Below are 15,788 nucleotides of genomic sequence, written 5' to 3' on the forward strand. Positions count from 1 at the left end.
AGGACAAGGCTTAGGGAGATCATGGGCTTAGCCCAGGCAAACCTGGCAAGAGCCCATCAGCAGCAAAAGGCCTGGTATGACAGGAATTTTGAGCTTGAGAGTATGCTGTAGGACAGCAAGTGATGGTTCTCATTCCTGTCCGATACAGTAAGCTGTAGGCAGGTTGGGAGGGTCCCTTCAAAATGGAAAGGAATTTCACCTGGTGTTAACTGCATGGTAGAACTGCTAGGCAGGAGTCATGGGCCAACATTGTACCATGTTAACACCATGAAACCTTACCATGATAGGGAGGTCCTGGTGGTAAGTATTTGCAGTAGGAGGCAGGAGGAGTCTGAGGGGGATCTATGGCTACAACAAGACAGCCAGCAAAATGTCACATTACTAAGGTACAGCCTAGGGTAGCAAGCATATGACATGACAGTACAGCACCATAGTGGAGTTAGCAATGCCATTGAAGATGGGGTCTCAAGACAGGGTATGGTGCAATATATTAACAGACAGGCTTATTCTGCTCAAGCAACATTTCTTGAGGGGCACTTGAAAAACTAGCATGAGTCTTCAAAGGGGGGAGAGGTGTGAAGATAAGAGGTACTGCCTGCCATGCCAGAAGAAGTAGGGCACTGGATGTATGAAATGTGCCAGCACAGCTAGTTGGAATTTTGTAAATAATTATATGCCATTTGTATATCAAACTGATTTGTACAGATCCTTGTGCTAAAAATGTATTTCTGAAGTTTGCTTGGGTCATGGTGTATCAACAGTATGCTCTTCTGGAAGGAAAAGAAATGTATATGTATTATGCAAACTGAATTAAATGTAACAGAGTATACTGGAAGGGAAGAGGTTAAATCTATCTGACTTTGAAAAAATTTCTTGACATAAAATTACTTTATGAGTTATGCCATTAAAAGTTTATCCCACAGTTTTTAGGGGAGCCAGAGACACAATGTCTGTACTAGATTATAGGCTGTAGCTCCTGTAGGAAGAGGGGATGGATTTATGGTTTTATGACTTCCAGCAGTTGCACCACATCTGAACAAAGCTCTGTCTGTGTGTATCATAACACACAGGTGATAAACTTCTGTCAATTTCTAATGATGGGGAATAGTCTATAATACAAAGTCTATATTAGAATCCCGCTGAGCATGGAGCCATCTTTAAATTTCTAGTCTCCCACCAGGACACAAGTGCTCTTCAGCAATTACATTCTGTTTGCCAGTAAGCCATCAGACCTCGGGAATTTGTTTAAAGTGTTCAGATTTGTAAAGCAATACTTACTTTTTTCTCATGTCTTGGTTGGCTAGGCCCCACTCCGTTCACCCTCGCTAATGCTCAGGCTCTCTCTGCTCCCCTGCCCTGCCCCCTATTCTCTCCTGCCCCCTCTACCTCTACATTTATAGTAATTACAGCCACACCCACAGCTCACCCTCACATCACCTCCACCAATCACAGCTCCTCAAGTCATATCACATTATACCACACCAACTTGCTCCACACAAAATACTCCCAATCACTCTCATTCCCACTAGGCATTTTTTACATCACCCACACTACTTCCCCATTCACATATATTGCAACCCTATAATTCCTGTTCAGACCCCCCACCTAGAAACAACTTAAACTTTATAACCATGACTATCACACAACTAAGTCTAGTCTGTCTTCTCATAATTCTTTACAACACCACAAGTTATCACTCTAGCAATATCCCTAAACTTAGTAGCACAAAACTACATTATGCACTCTCGTATACAGACACCACACATTATAATAATATCTGCCAACAGTTATTCAAGAACTGCATAATGGACCATTTCAAAACTAAACACATATGCTCTCATTCCTACTCCAAAAAAAACACAATACTTTCTCACACTCCTCACCAAACTCCAACATCTCTATAACCATTTTAACTCCAGGCTCACCATAAGTGGGGATATCCACCCCACCCCAGGCCCAAATCCATCCTGTCCAACACAAACTTCTCCAACACAAATGTCAGAACATAACACCCCCACTTTCTTCATCCCTGGCCAAACCAACAACAGCAGCAAAACCAACCATCTTTTAATGCTAAATATTAATATTAGAAGTATCAAAAATAAAATACCTGAACTCCAGGCCACAATAGCACACTACTCCCCAGACATAGTTTCTTTAACAGAAACCTGACTAAATAAAAACATAGCTAACTCAGAAGTTCTCCCTACCAGCTACAATATCATTAGACAAGACAGACCACTTTGTAAAGGGGGTGGAACTGCCTTACTGTACAAGTCCAACTTAACTGTCCGTCAATTACCAAACTCCTACCCCTCCCCCAATAATTGGGACATACTTATCTCACAACTTCAACTTCACCCTAAAAAGGTCATCACCACAATTGTGATCTATATTCCACCTGGTAATACACCTGCTAGCCTTGAAGACTTCTTATCCTGGTGTTCTTCCACATACTCAGAAGAAACCCTTATTCTGGGGGACTTCAACCTAGATTGGTTCACCTGTATATCAGAACCACCAAGTAATCTAATAAATCTCCATGGCTACCAGCAGCTAGTCCAAATTCCAACTAGATGTGACAAAAAAATCTAAAAGGGAATCCATCCTTGACTGGGTCCTAACTAACAACCCCACATTGTACCCTCACACAGGCAGTCTCCCAGACACCTTAAGTGACCACAACATAATATACTTTATACGTAGTAGAACAAGCATATGCAAAACCACTAACTATATATCCACTAGAAACACAAAAAAAATTCTCTCCTGAGGTCCTCAACACTTTACTCTGTAACTGTGACTGGACCCTGCTAAAAACTCTCCCACTTGACCAGGCTGTAGCATATTTCAACAAAACATTTCTATAACACCTAGACACTGTCGCTCCATTGTGCAAAATCAAGGTTAGAACCTCTACAAACCCCTCACTCAGTAAAGGAACCAAACAAATCCTCAAGTCCAGAGACACTGCCTGGCTTTACTATCAAAAGAACAAAGAAACACAAAGCCTAACTAAGTACCAAGAACTGTGCAACCATGCAAAAAAATGCATTAGGCTGGACAAAAAATCCTACTTCACAACATTACAAACTAAATACCAACACAGCCCACAAAAATTTTGGAAAAATGTAAACCAGCTACTAAAATCCACCCAAAAGGCTACCCCCAAACCAACCACCCCTGGCACTAAAGTTCCCATCGAAACACATTTCAACTCCCACTGTGTGAACTCAATTCTATCCATAGTATCACAGGACAGTTCCTTCCTCACTATCCCCCCCAACACAAATAATACTAATACAAGCTTTACCCTCAAAACAGTTACCACCACTTCAATCAAAAGCATGCTCTCCAAACTAAAAACCTCATCAACAGCAGTCGACCTACTCCCCAGCTATTTCTTGAAACTCACAGCAGATGCTATTGCTATCCCTGTCTCCACTCTCATAAACAGATAAATTGTTGAAAACTATGTGCCCAAACTCTGGAAAATATCCTATGTTACACCCATACATAAAGGCGGGACCTCCACTGAATTTAATAACTACAGACCCATTGCTTTACTCTCCCCCCGTGGCCAAAATCCTAGAAAAATGCATCCATACCCAGATGCTAAACTATCTCCTAGACAGCAACATCCTGTCACCTACTCAGCATGGTTTCAGACCTGCCCATAGTACCACTACAGCCCTCCTCTGCTTCACAGACACAGTAAACTGTCTCATACATGAAGGCCTACAAGTGTCAACTCTTTTTTTGGATATATCCCAAGCATTTGACAAAGTCTCACACCAAATCCTGCTAAACAAACTAAACCAATATCATCTATCAAATTCCACTCTTACCTGGTTCCAAAGCTACTTAACTGACAGGTACCAAGCTGTGAAATGGGAAAATTCTCTCTCTCCTCAGCTGCCCATAGCTATAGGAGTCCCATAGGGTTCTATCTTAGGACCACTACTATTCACAGTCTTCACAAATGACCTCCATACCTCCACACAGCATGCATCTATCATTCAGTATGCAGATGACACTACCTTAATCTGTGCTGCACAAAACATTCCCACCCTCCTGCAAACAACTCAACTAGCATTCTCTGACATTGAAAACTACCTTACCAAAGCCTAACTTATCCTCAATCCAAAGAAAACTCAGCTTATGATTATAACCAGTTCTAAAAAAACACTAACAGTCAATTCACTATCTACTCCACAAATGCTACTCCAATTGCTCCAGTGGCACAGGCTAAGCTATTGGGAATAACCATAGACTCCCACCTAAAATTTGATAGTCATCTCAACTTAACTATTAAAAAAGTACATGCCAAACTGGGGTCACTCTACCGTATCAAACCATTTCTTACCAACAACACAAGATCAGCCAACTTCTATCCACCTTACTCTATGCATCTCCCATTCTGACTAACCTCAACAAAACTGAACTAAGCAAAATGGAAGCCTGCTATAACAGAATTGCCTGCTTTGCTGCAAATTGCTCATATAGAACTCATCACTGTACTGCTTTGAGACAGCTCCACTGACTTGAACTGCCCAACCTCCTAACCTACAATCAGCTCTGCCTCTGTCATTCTATCTATTACCTCCCCAATAAGTGTCCTGCCCTCAAAAACCTAGTATAACATCACTCAGCCAAAAGGCCTCTTAGATCATCAAGCAAACTACTACTAGAAGTCACCAACAGCTACAATAGCTTTGGAGATGCACTATATAGTAGTTCAGTGGCTAGAAAATGGAACTGTCCCTACTAGCATTCAAAACACATCATCCAAAGCCTCCTTTAAAGACCTCATCAGGCAACATCTCAAGCAAAGTTGGCAATGCCATGATTGCTCCCCAGGCTAGTGAAAGTGGATAACATATACATACTAAATCTAGAGCACTTGATAATAGTTTTAAATCTTACTCACAAACACTGGCTAATCTACAATGTATGTACTGTACCTGTGTAATATGTATGTATTCTACCTATGTTCCAAATTTCAGCTGTACACCACAAATCTGTTAATTACCTTTATTTTTAAAATTAATATTTTTTTTGTTTGTTCTCTCCACTGTAACTGTTTATGTGCCGCATACCACTGTAAAAACATGTCTCTTGTAATTTGTGTGTATACTGATCATGTATAAATAACTAAATGTGTATGTAATTATTCTTTGTGGAGCTTTTCTCCCCAGGCCTCTGCTGAAAAAATGGCCTTTTCAGCTCAGTCAGACACCCCCGGTTAACAAATGTAAAATAAAAATAAATAAAAATAAAAAATAAATAGTGTGGGAAACAAGAGTCAGATGACCAAATATGATGTCACTGTGTAATCAACCCAGAAATAATATTTAGATATTAGTAGGAAATTGTTCTCAGCATTCTGCATTCTGTCTTGGATATGACAACAAGGACCACTCACCCAAATAATCTTGCCTTGCTCTATTCAGTAAGGAGGGGCAATAAATCTTTTAGTCAATTAGGAATATATAGTGAGACTAGCTAAATCCTTGTTTTCTATAACTGTGTTAAACTTTCCATCGGTGTTATTTTTAATATTTCTTGTGTGGAAACTCTGGTGTTTACTGTAAATAGATATTTAGTATTTGTTTGTTCTTTTATTATTTATTATTAAATATATTTAAACTTTTCATTGTGGTTTGTCCTTTTTGGAAAATATTGCATATATGTCTTAGTACGTATATGTATATACTAAGACATTCTTTTGAATCATAATTTTTCTAAAACTGTCTAGTAATGGAGCTTTTCTCCTTGGGTCTCCACTAAAAATGGCCCCCATGCCCAGTTGGACTAACCCAGTTAACAAATGTCAATAAATAAATAAATATTTAAGCTTTGAGAGTATTTGCATGTATTTATTTGGTGATAACTGTGGCTACTCCTGAAAGCCTTGCTGTTTGGTCAGTGTTACCATCTGTATTAATATTAATTTCACTTAGTGTAACTGGGTACCTTTGTAAGAGCCTTAAAGTAGCTGGCAGTGTTTCTGGTGGCAGTGATACTACATTCGTTTGTAGAAAAGGGGGCACAGCAGGTGGATCTGTGCCAACCTTTTTCAGGTGTGTGTATGTGCGTGTGTGTGTGTATATGTGTGGGGGGTGCGTGTGTGTGTGTGTGTGTGTGTGTGTGTGTGTGTGCGCAAGTCAAATCTCAAGAATGTGTGTGTCAGCTGCTTGGAGGAGGTACACAAAGCACTGGTTTCACAGAGAGGGTATGGGAGGACTTAGCTTGGAACCCCAGCTAAGGACTCAACTCTAAGCCATGCCAGTGGGGAGTCTTGTTAGGGTTTTGGACAAATATTGAGAGGAACTAACAGCTGGACTGAGAGTGTTCCCTTAGTGTTCTTAAGGGAAATTTTGTTCTCCAGTGTCAGTTGTGAGGATTCAGGCTGCTTGATTACTGGCTAGAGTGGGGACATCACACAGAGATTCATTAGCCAGTAGGCTTAGCTTACATCTAAATAAACTCTAGTTCATTATATTGTAGTCATTTGCAGTCACACAATAGATAGCACACTCATCTTTGGTGCAACAGGGCTGTGGGTTCTATTCCCACACCAGGTATATTAATTGCCAAGGCTACAGTGTGGCAAGAGGAGGATGCTACACTCCTGACTATGTCAGCCTTTGAATGAGATGTTAAACTGAGGTCCCAACTGCTTTAGCTGGTGGTAACTCAGGTAGATGTAAAGAATCCCATGGTACCTATCAAAAAGAGTAGCTGTCCCTTAATTAACATGAAAAAAAAGATTATTTACAAAATATGCATATTTACAAGAACATATCTACACATTCCTATACACCATCATCATTATTATTCTATAATTGATCCCCACTCCTTCTTCCACAAACATAATCTATTTTTGTTTCAGAATATATCATCCAAAATCCATTTCTCTGTAAATACAATTTTTGTTTTGCTCCAAATAACTCATATTTCATAAAATAAATTATCTACCTTTCTCACATATTCTTTCTTCATGTTTTTATAATATCCATTCATATTCATATCTATATTGTTTACATAATTAATATTCTCAAAAAAACTTCACACAACTTTTTCTAGAGTTAAAAAATCTCTTTTACATTTCAAAACAACATGGTCTGTTGTATGTTCATTCCTCCAAATTAAACACACTCTTTCAACTTTCTTTTTATGTCATAGTTCTCTTTACTGATAAGTTATTTATTACCAGTCAGCATAGGAAATCCTGACAAACTACAATCTTAATACACCACTGTTTCCTTACTGTAATAATTTTGTATTTTCTTCGGTTAAATTGTCTTATGGATTTAGATATGAAAACATTTTGAATACAAAATAACTGTTTAGAATTTTGATTCCCAACCACAACTAACTTAACAAAAACTTAGCAAAAGTAAATATATAAGTAGATAAATAAATAAATTTGTCTTTCCATAGGAAACAAAAACAGTCCAGTTAAGGGTTTAATCAGATCTTTATTTAATGAAGGACTGGTGTTCTTGTTTGGATTTACATGATAATATTGTTTCATTGCATTATTTTACCACATCCTTCTATTCTTCTCTGTATCATCAATTTCCATGTTCCATGTTAGTATCTTTTCTTGAAAGAAGTTAATTTCTTTATTTAAATAATCCTTATCTTTTTTTCTTATTCTCATCATCTGGCATTTTTTTGTACTTACATGTAATATTTTCACTATTAATTTCTCATTTTCTTCACTTACCCATTTAAAAACTCTATACCAGAAAGAAGCAGAATGGACAACTAGATGTAATAATCTCAACCCCTTTCATCTTCACTCATATACAACACACCTCCTTTTCCTGAATTTAATCTTGAACACCACATAAAAGAAAACACTAATTCCACAATTTATTTTTCTTATTTTTCCTGGAATCAGATAAACATATGACATATGTGCTGTTTATCTCATTAAAATAAAAATAACTTGATGATCATTTTTGGTGAATGGTAACATATTAGTCCTACTCATAAGATGTATTTCTTTCATTTATTTTATCAAATCCTCCCATTGCCTCTTAGACTACATACTTTCCCAAATTTTACTCCTAACAAGGATACTCTTTATTCATTGAAAAACATACCCCTCCAATTTTCAAATCGTTAAAACCCTTAGTAGTATTTTTACTCAGGGTCTCTTTTCCTTTAAACATCCATTCAGACAGACCGACACTTCCTTCATCCATATTTTATTCTTATCAGGCAGAACTATATCATCTGCATATGTCAACACTGCTGGAATTATGACTTCCTTTTACATCACATATCTAGCATCTTTTTTTTTTCTATAATCTAGTTCACTCACTAATACATTTATTACAAATACAAACAATTTCCCACTCATTGGACAGCCTTGTGTTACACCACACCCTCAGCCATCAATCACTAATACTCTCATTCTGTTATTTTGATGTGCTGACATAGCACTCTCCTAATTCTTTTACCTAGTGGATACTTTTCCATAACATCCCACAAAGCATCATGTATTATTGTATTATATGCCTTACTAATATCACCTATCATAAGTTTTACATCTTTTCTTTTACTTATAATATCATCCACAATTTCTTGAAACACCAAGGATAAATCTGGGTATCCCTTACATATTATACCATATACACATTATTCGATAATGTTCCGTTCTCCTCCATATTAATCTTATTTATTTATTTGTTTATTTATTTGCAAGTATTTGCATTTGTTTACCAGGAAGGTCCACAGGGGACCAACAGGTACCCATTTTCAGTGAAGGCCCAGGGTGAAAAACTCCATAGTGATTTACAAATACATGCATTTGAATAACAAGACATCAACAACAATGGCTTTATACAATGCAGACATTTGAATAGCAGACATCAACAACAACAGCATACTACAGCATCAGGTTTCACAGTATAAATAATAGCATAACACAACATCAGGTTTCACGGTATACATATTCTTTGTTTTTTCTAAGGATGGAGTAGTAGGAGAGAGAAGAGGTCAAGTTATAGGTGGAGAGGAGCTTGCACATGAGCATATACACTGGTAGGTGAAATGTTGTCTCCACGTTTTTTTAAAGAAAGAATCATTACTTATGGTTCTGAGGTGAGGTGGGAGAGAGTTCCACAGTCTAGCAGTGGAAATGGAGTGAAGAATTTGACCAGCAGAGAGGTGAGGTTTACCCACTTATAAAAGCATTTGATTTTCTGAGCAGAGAGGTCTGTTAGGGTGGTAAGGAGTGAGCAGAGTGGAGAGGGAAGGGCACCTGGAAGGACTGAATATTAGTTTGTGGGCAGTTAGTTGCATGTATGTAAGATGATGGGGAAGTTCCAACCAGTTTAGTTGCTGAAGAGAGGTACAGTGGTGGGAGGAATGTTGTCCATTAGTGATAAACTTAGTAATTTTATTATAGCATGAGTCTAACTTGGTTTTAAGACTGACCTGTATGTTGGCAAAGAGAGGAGTGCCATAAAGAAGTGTTGGTAGCAGGAAGCAGGAGACAGTGGATAGTTTTTGAGGACTGATTTAGGAAGGTTTTGTGATGGTATAGCATGCCTAGTTTCTATTGTGCTGTTTTAATGTTGCTGTGTACATGCAAGTTGAAAGTTAGCAGTTCATCTATAGTGGCACCTAGAAGCTTAGTATGTGGGACTACCTCGATGGTGGTGTTATCTTGGGAGAGAATAGGGAAAAAGCCTTTGTTTATAGCAGTGGACGTCTTAGGGGTGAATAGCACTAGCTTGGTTTTACTGGGGTTTAAGGCAAGGTGGTTGTTAGCCATCCATATTTCGGTTGAGTTGAGATCTGACTGGGTAAGTTTCAGGAGTTCAGGTGGAGAATTAGCAGAGCAGATGATAGTGGAATCATCTGCACATTGAATGAGAGAAGAGTGGAAGTTGTTGTGTCTTTTGGCTTTTCCCAGATAGGGGTCACCACACCGGAACTCTGGTCCGCTAATGATTGGCAGTAGATTTTTATGTGCCGAGTTGCTAGCTCTGATGCACAACCTTCAAAGAAGGTACGCCCATTCATGCATGTCTCCACACAGAAGACACTTTAGCTGAGAATCGAACAGGACAACGTCTTACTGTGAGGTGACAATGCTACTGCAGCACCACCACTGCAGTCATTAATAAAAATGCTGAAAAGCAGAGGTCCTAAGATGGATCCTTGGGGTACCCCAGTAGTGGTGTTGAGGAAAGGAGAAAAAGAGTGTAGCCACTTAGTAACTTGTTGCCTGTCTGTGAGATAGTTGGAGAACCAGTGTAGGTTGGAAGAAGAGATTCCTAAGTTGGACAGTTTTATAAGAAGAAGAGGGTGGGAGATAGTATCAAAGGCTTTGGAGAGGTCAAGAAATAGAGAGGAGACATGTTTTCCGGTGTCTCGATCCCAGTTGATGGAGTCACAGAAGGATACAAGTGCTGTAGTGGTATTATGTCCAGGTCAAAAACCATGTTGGGTTACTGATAGTAGGTTATTGCTGAGTAGAAAGTTTTGGAGTTGGCTGTGTATACATTTGTCCAGGAGTTTTGAGATAGGAGAAAGAATGGCAATGGGTCAAAAGTTGGAGATGTCTATATTGTTACCACCCTTGTGCAGTGGAAGAATGAAAGCTTTTTTCCAAATTGTTGAAACATAGGGCTCTGTGATGGACCTATTAAGAAGTAGGCTGACAGTGTAGGCAATGGAGTTTGCGGCTATTTGAAGGAATTCTGGGGGCAGGTTGTCAGGGGCAGTGGTGCAAGGTTTTAGTTTGAGAAGTAGTTCCTTTACAGTGGCAGTAGGGATAGATACTAGAGAGAAGTTATACGAGTGGGGAATAGAGGTATTTGTAGAAGGGGGGGTCTAATGGTTTAGAATGGTTATGAGGGAAGTTGGTGGTAAGATTGGCTATGATTTCTATGAAATATGTGCTGAAGAGTGTGGCTATTTCAGTGGGTTTTTTGTCTGGGTTTGGGCAGGGGTTGTTGTTTGACCCACCTTAGACACAGTGCCAGCACAAAAAACAATCTGCAACAGGTAAGAACAAATTTAATTTAAACTTTCTCTAAAGCCCACTCCTGTGTCCTTCTCCTACCTGCGATTGCAGCTAAGGAATCATCTGATAATCATAAAATCTTTGCAGAGGATGGACATCAATCTGTTATCCTGCATGTGCTCTTCTGTTTAATTTAAACTGTAGGTGTTTTATTTTATTTTACCCAATCTTAATATCAAGATATTCTGTAGCTAGTACTTGGAGTGCACAGCACCAGAATGACAGGCATTACAGGGATAAATTTGCTCCAGCTTCCTAAGACTATTTGGGCTTCCCAATTTCCCAGCCCAATAACTTATGTGTCTGTTTGCCTAATTCTGCTAAAGTGACTAAGCATCGGCAGTCCCTAGGCTGCATACTTCCAAACTATAATTCATTAGCTCAGGCATTTCAGCCAGCTGGTCTTTCTCAGACATAGTTTCCTGCAGACTACAGCAATGGTAGTTTGTTCTTACCTGTTGCAGATTGTTTCTTTGCTGGTGCTGTGTCTAAGGTGGGTTCACTCATGTAATCAGGATTCTTCCTGCATATAATCCCTCCCAGCTTACCAAATATCTGGAGTGACTTTACTTTAGCCTCCCTGAGTGTTGGGTGCCATTTTTAAATCTGACCCAGCTCTGCCAGTCGATTTTACCTTGCCGGTGCTTGCATGCCAAGTAAGCAACCCTATATCTGCTATATTCTGGGTTTTTTGCATATATAACTATTTCTTGACTCTGAACCCTATAACATGTGTTGATTTAGAAAGTGTAGCACTGTTTAGCAGCTGGACTATGGATTTAAAACTGAAGAGATTGCTAGTCAAGGTATTACATTGTTAAAGCGTACAACGCATTACTGCTTTAGGAGGTGGACACCTCCTCATACTCTGTATCAACTGTTGCCTCATGTGCTTACTGCAGACTTTGCTTATTAAGTGATGTTTTTACATTTGCTTATGTGTGTTATAAAGATATGTTTCTGCAAGTAGTATTGTACAGCTCTCTGCTCTCACTTTCTGTTTGTTTTACTGAAGAACGTAGCAATATCAGTTCATTGGCTATTAATTGTAGTTACTTCTAACCCTGTTGACCAGTCTTCCCTTTAACTCTTTCACGCTTTTGTAGCTTCTCCAGTTCTCTAAAGCCCACTCCAGTAGCTAAGGCATTTTCAGCCAGCTGGACTTTCTCAGACATAGCTTCCAGCAGACTACAGCAACTTTATTTGAAGTGATAGGTCCCCAACATTTTATTTAATTCTTTTCATCCTCCTTCCATATAAATGTTAAAATGGTACTACATAACTCTTCATAAACAAACCCTTCTTTTATCAATTAATTTAAAACATTTACAAAACATTGCCTTTGCCAATCCCTTAGTTTCTTGTACATTTCATATCCTGTAATACCTGGACCTAATACTAAATCAACAGTTACATTCTGAAGTACTTACTCCAATTCACTAATAGTAATTTCAAATTCTTTCTTAACTAACTCTTGATTTTTCCTTCCAATTCTCTTACTTTCTTTCTTTTTACTTTGATACATGTTTTCTGCATGCTGTACTACAGTACTCACAATTTACTTTTGTGTTCTTTTTATCTCTCATTTTACAATTTTTCTTTCTCTCAATTTACTCATTTATTTATTTGTATTTTTTGACTGGGAAAAGTCTGACTGAGAAAAATCCATTTTCAGCAGAGGCCAAGTAAGAAAAGCTCCACATTTAAGTTGTATATGAGGGTTCCTATTAGATGACCAAAGACACATTCTTTCGAATGTGCCTTGGTCAAATTTGAAAAGACAAAAAGGCAAAATGACAAAGTGGCATATAAGCGAACTCTTTTCTTGGGAAAGAAATTGCTTGGCCGCATCCGTTACTTTGACGTTTTCATCACTGTAGTGCAATCTTAGAGTTGGTATATTTAAGTAGGGGGTGTGTAGGGGGCACAGCCCTCCACGTTGGGGGTGTAGGGGTGAAGCCCCCCACTTTATGTTATGTTTTAAGTGTTTTTTTTTTTTTTTTTTTTGGAACAGTGATTTTCTCTAAGCGTTCGAGTTTGTAAGCTTTCGTTTACATGGGGTTGATAAATCATTATTTGCTTTTCTAAGTGTTCAATGATTTAAAACAGACCTGTATATGATACACATTTATAATTGCAGGGTGAAAAACATCAATACATGAGCATATTTACATGATTTGTTAATATTTTTAAATATGTCTTACATGAACATAGCAGTTTAAAACAAACAAAAAATACAAGAGAAAAATTAATATAAATTGGCTAACTATTGAATAGAAAATTAACATACAATAACAGTTAATGTATTTATAGCATGATGGCCGCAGGGCAAAGATCAAACCGGGGTGTTTTTTAGTTAAGTAATAATTTACAGACAGACAGTAGAATGTAGATTAAAATTGATTAGAAAGAGATATGAAAGGAGAAGTTATGGAAATGAGCAGGAAGACAAATAGACAGAGGAAGAACTGTAGTTAGTGGTTGGGTGTGAAAGACGGAAAAAAAGAGTTTAGGAAATAAGCACAGTATGAAAAGGAATAATATGGTACAAAAAGACAGGAAAGCAAAGTGGCTGTAAGAGTTGGAAAAAAATAACCTGAGTAGCCACTATCCTATAAATATCATATCATATATATTCTGCTATAATAATATCCTATAAAGTACTAATATCGTCCTTTATTATTTTACCCAATTATTCAGACACCTTCCTCTTCTCCCTTGTAAATAGCATGTCTACTTAAATAGTAATGTCTTATTTTTTTATTGATTCGTGTTATCTATTTTTCCATATCATAATACTTTCGTGTACCCATCTCTAAATTCTCCAGTGCATTTTTATACATCTTGCCATACTTCACTTTCTCTTCCCTTCTTACATCATCCTAAAATTGAATAAAACCCTTTTTTTAATTCTTTTTTTAAATTTAGCACACCTATCAGACCAATTTTTGTAAAAGTCATTCAATGTTATATGATCCCTTCATAACTGTAATGCTTTTCAAGCTCCATATTCATCTCATACTTCCTCATTTATTATTTTTTGATTCACTTTACTATTTTAATGTACTTCCTTTCTTTTATCACCTCCATCCATATTACTAAATGGTCCAAAAAACAGGTCTATATTATAAGTTCGAAGTCTGAAAACTTCAAATCTCATATGATCGACTTCATATGAGCAAAGTTTTCAAACATCGAACTTAAAATATAAACAAATTAAAAACAAAAAACCTACCTGAATGCTGTATGCAGGGGGCAAGCCCCCCTGCACCCCACACCCCCTGCTACTTAAATATACCAACTCCGAGATCACACTACATTGAAGTGAAGGGAAATATTCCCTATGGCAATCTCCGTTGAAACATTCGATGTTTGAAAACTCTCATATGATGTCGATCATATGAGATTCAAAGTTTTCAAACTTTGAACTTATGATATAAACCCCAAAAAAACTGTCTGTACCGTATCTTCATCTGTTATGTCTACACCTTTTGATAGCACAAAATAATCAAACTTCAATCAATTGCTTCTCTTATAAGTCCATTGACTTTTATTCTACTAAGATAACTTTTTAACATCTTTTTTCTTTTTACTTTTCCCCTTTAAATCACAATTAACATCTCCTGCAATAATAATTTTCATGTTAATGACAACATAATCCTATATTTGTTGAAACAGATTCTCTATTGCCTTGCCATCTGTGTATGCATATAATGCTGTGAGTCTATAAACATATTCTGTATACATCATATCCACAACAGTTAAGTTTTCCATCCTTACCAATATTACCTAAAATATTTTTATTGTTTTTATACAATACACCTACTCCAGAACAATATTAACTTCCCAAATTCCATATTATTTTCTACTATATGATTTTTCTATTTGCAGTCTTTCTTTACTTGCCAAGTATCTTACATGCTCTAAAAGAATGACATATATATCTCATTTAACACATGATTCCAATGTTGCAATCCTTCTAATAATATTAAGAATGCTATTCACATTAACTGAAAGCACTCTAAAATTATTACTTCTCCTTCTAAGTTTAAAAGAAATATTTTAAATTTTAATTTTCTTATTTTTATTCTTTCCTTAATAGAATATTTTTTTAATTTTATGTACAACTATTCCTTGATCTTCAAAATAATGTTTTCACTATTTTCATTAACTGAATCACACCTAAAACTATTCTTTTCATTTCATTTTAATCTATTTTTAAATTTTCCTTTCCTCACCCTTACCGTACAGCCTACCAAATTTATTTTCCTAACATCCTTTACCCTCCCTTCACAAACATCTGACTTATCAATTTAAAATTCGTCTTCATATTTAACACTCTCAGTACATTTACCTTCATCCTGCTAAAATAAAACATTTATTTAAGTCATATTTTATTACTTTATCCACTTTTTTATTAATATTATTTTCCTTTATCTCCTACTTTCTCATTACTTTTAGACATTACAATACTTTTTTCATCATCCTGCTCAACATTATATTGCTTATTCTTTTTTGCAATCAAACCAAAAATGCCATTCACATTTACATATTCTATATTCCTTTTTTTTACTCTTTATTCTCTGCATTGATTACATCTTATTTTTACATGTATTTATCAGATGATTGAAATTCCCACAAAAAAATGTCTCATATACCTTATTTGTAACTTTGTTATCATCTTAGTATAGACCAATTGGCAAATGCTTTATCACATCTTTTTCATATTCTAAAA

Source organism: Protopterus annectens, chromosome 1.part1 (assembly GCF_019279795.1).
Source record: "Protopterus annectens isolate FY-2018-M chromosome 1.part1, PAN1.0, whole genome shotgun sequence".
NCBI lineage: Eukaryota > Metazoa > Chordata > Ceratodontiformes > Protopteridae > Protopterus > Protopterus annectens.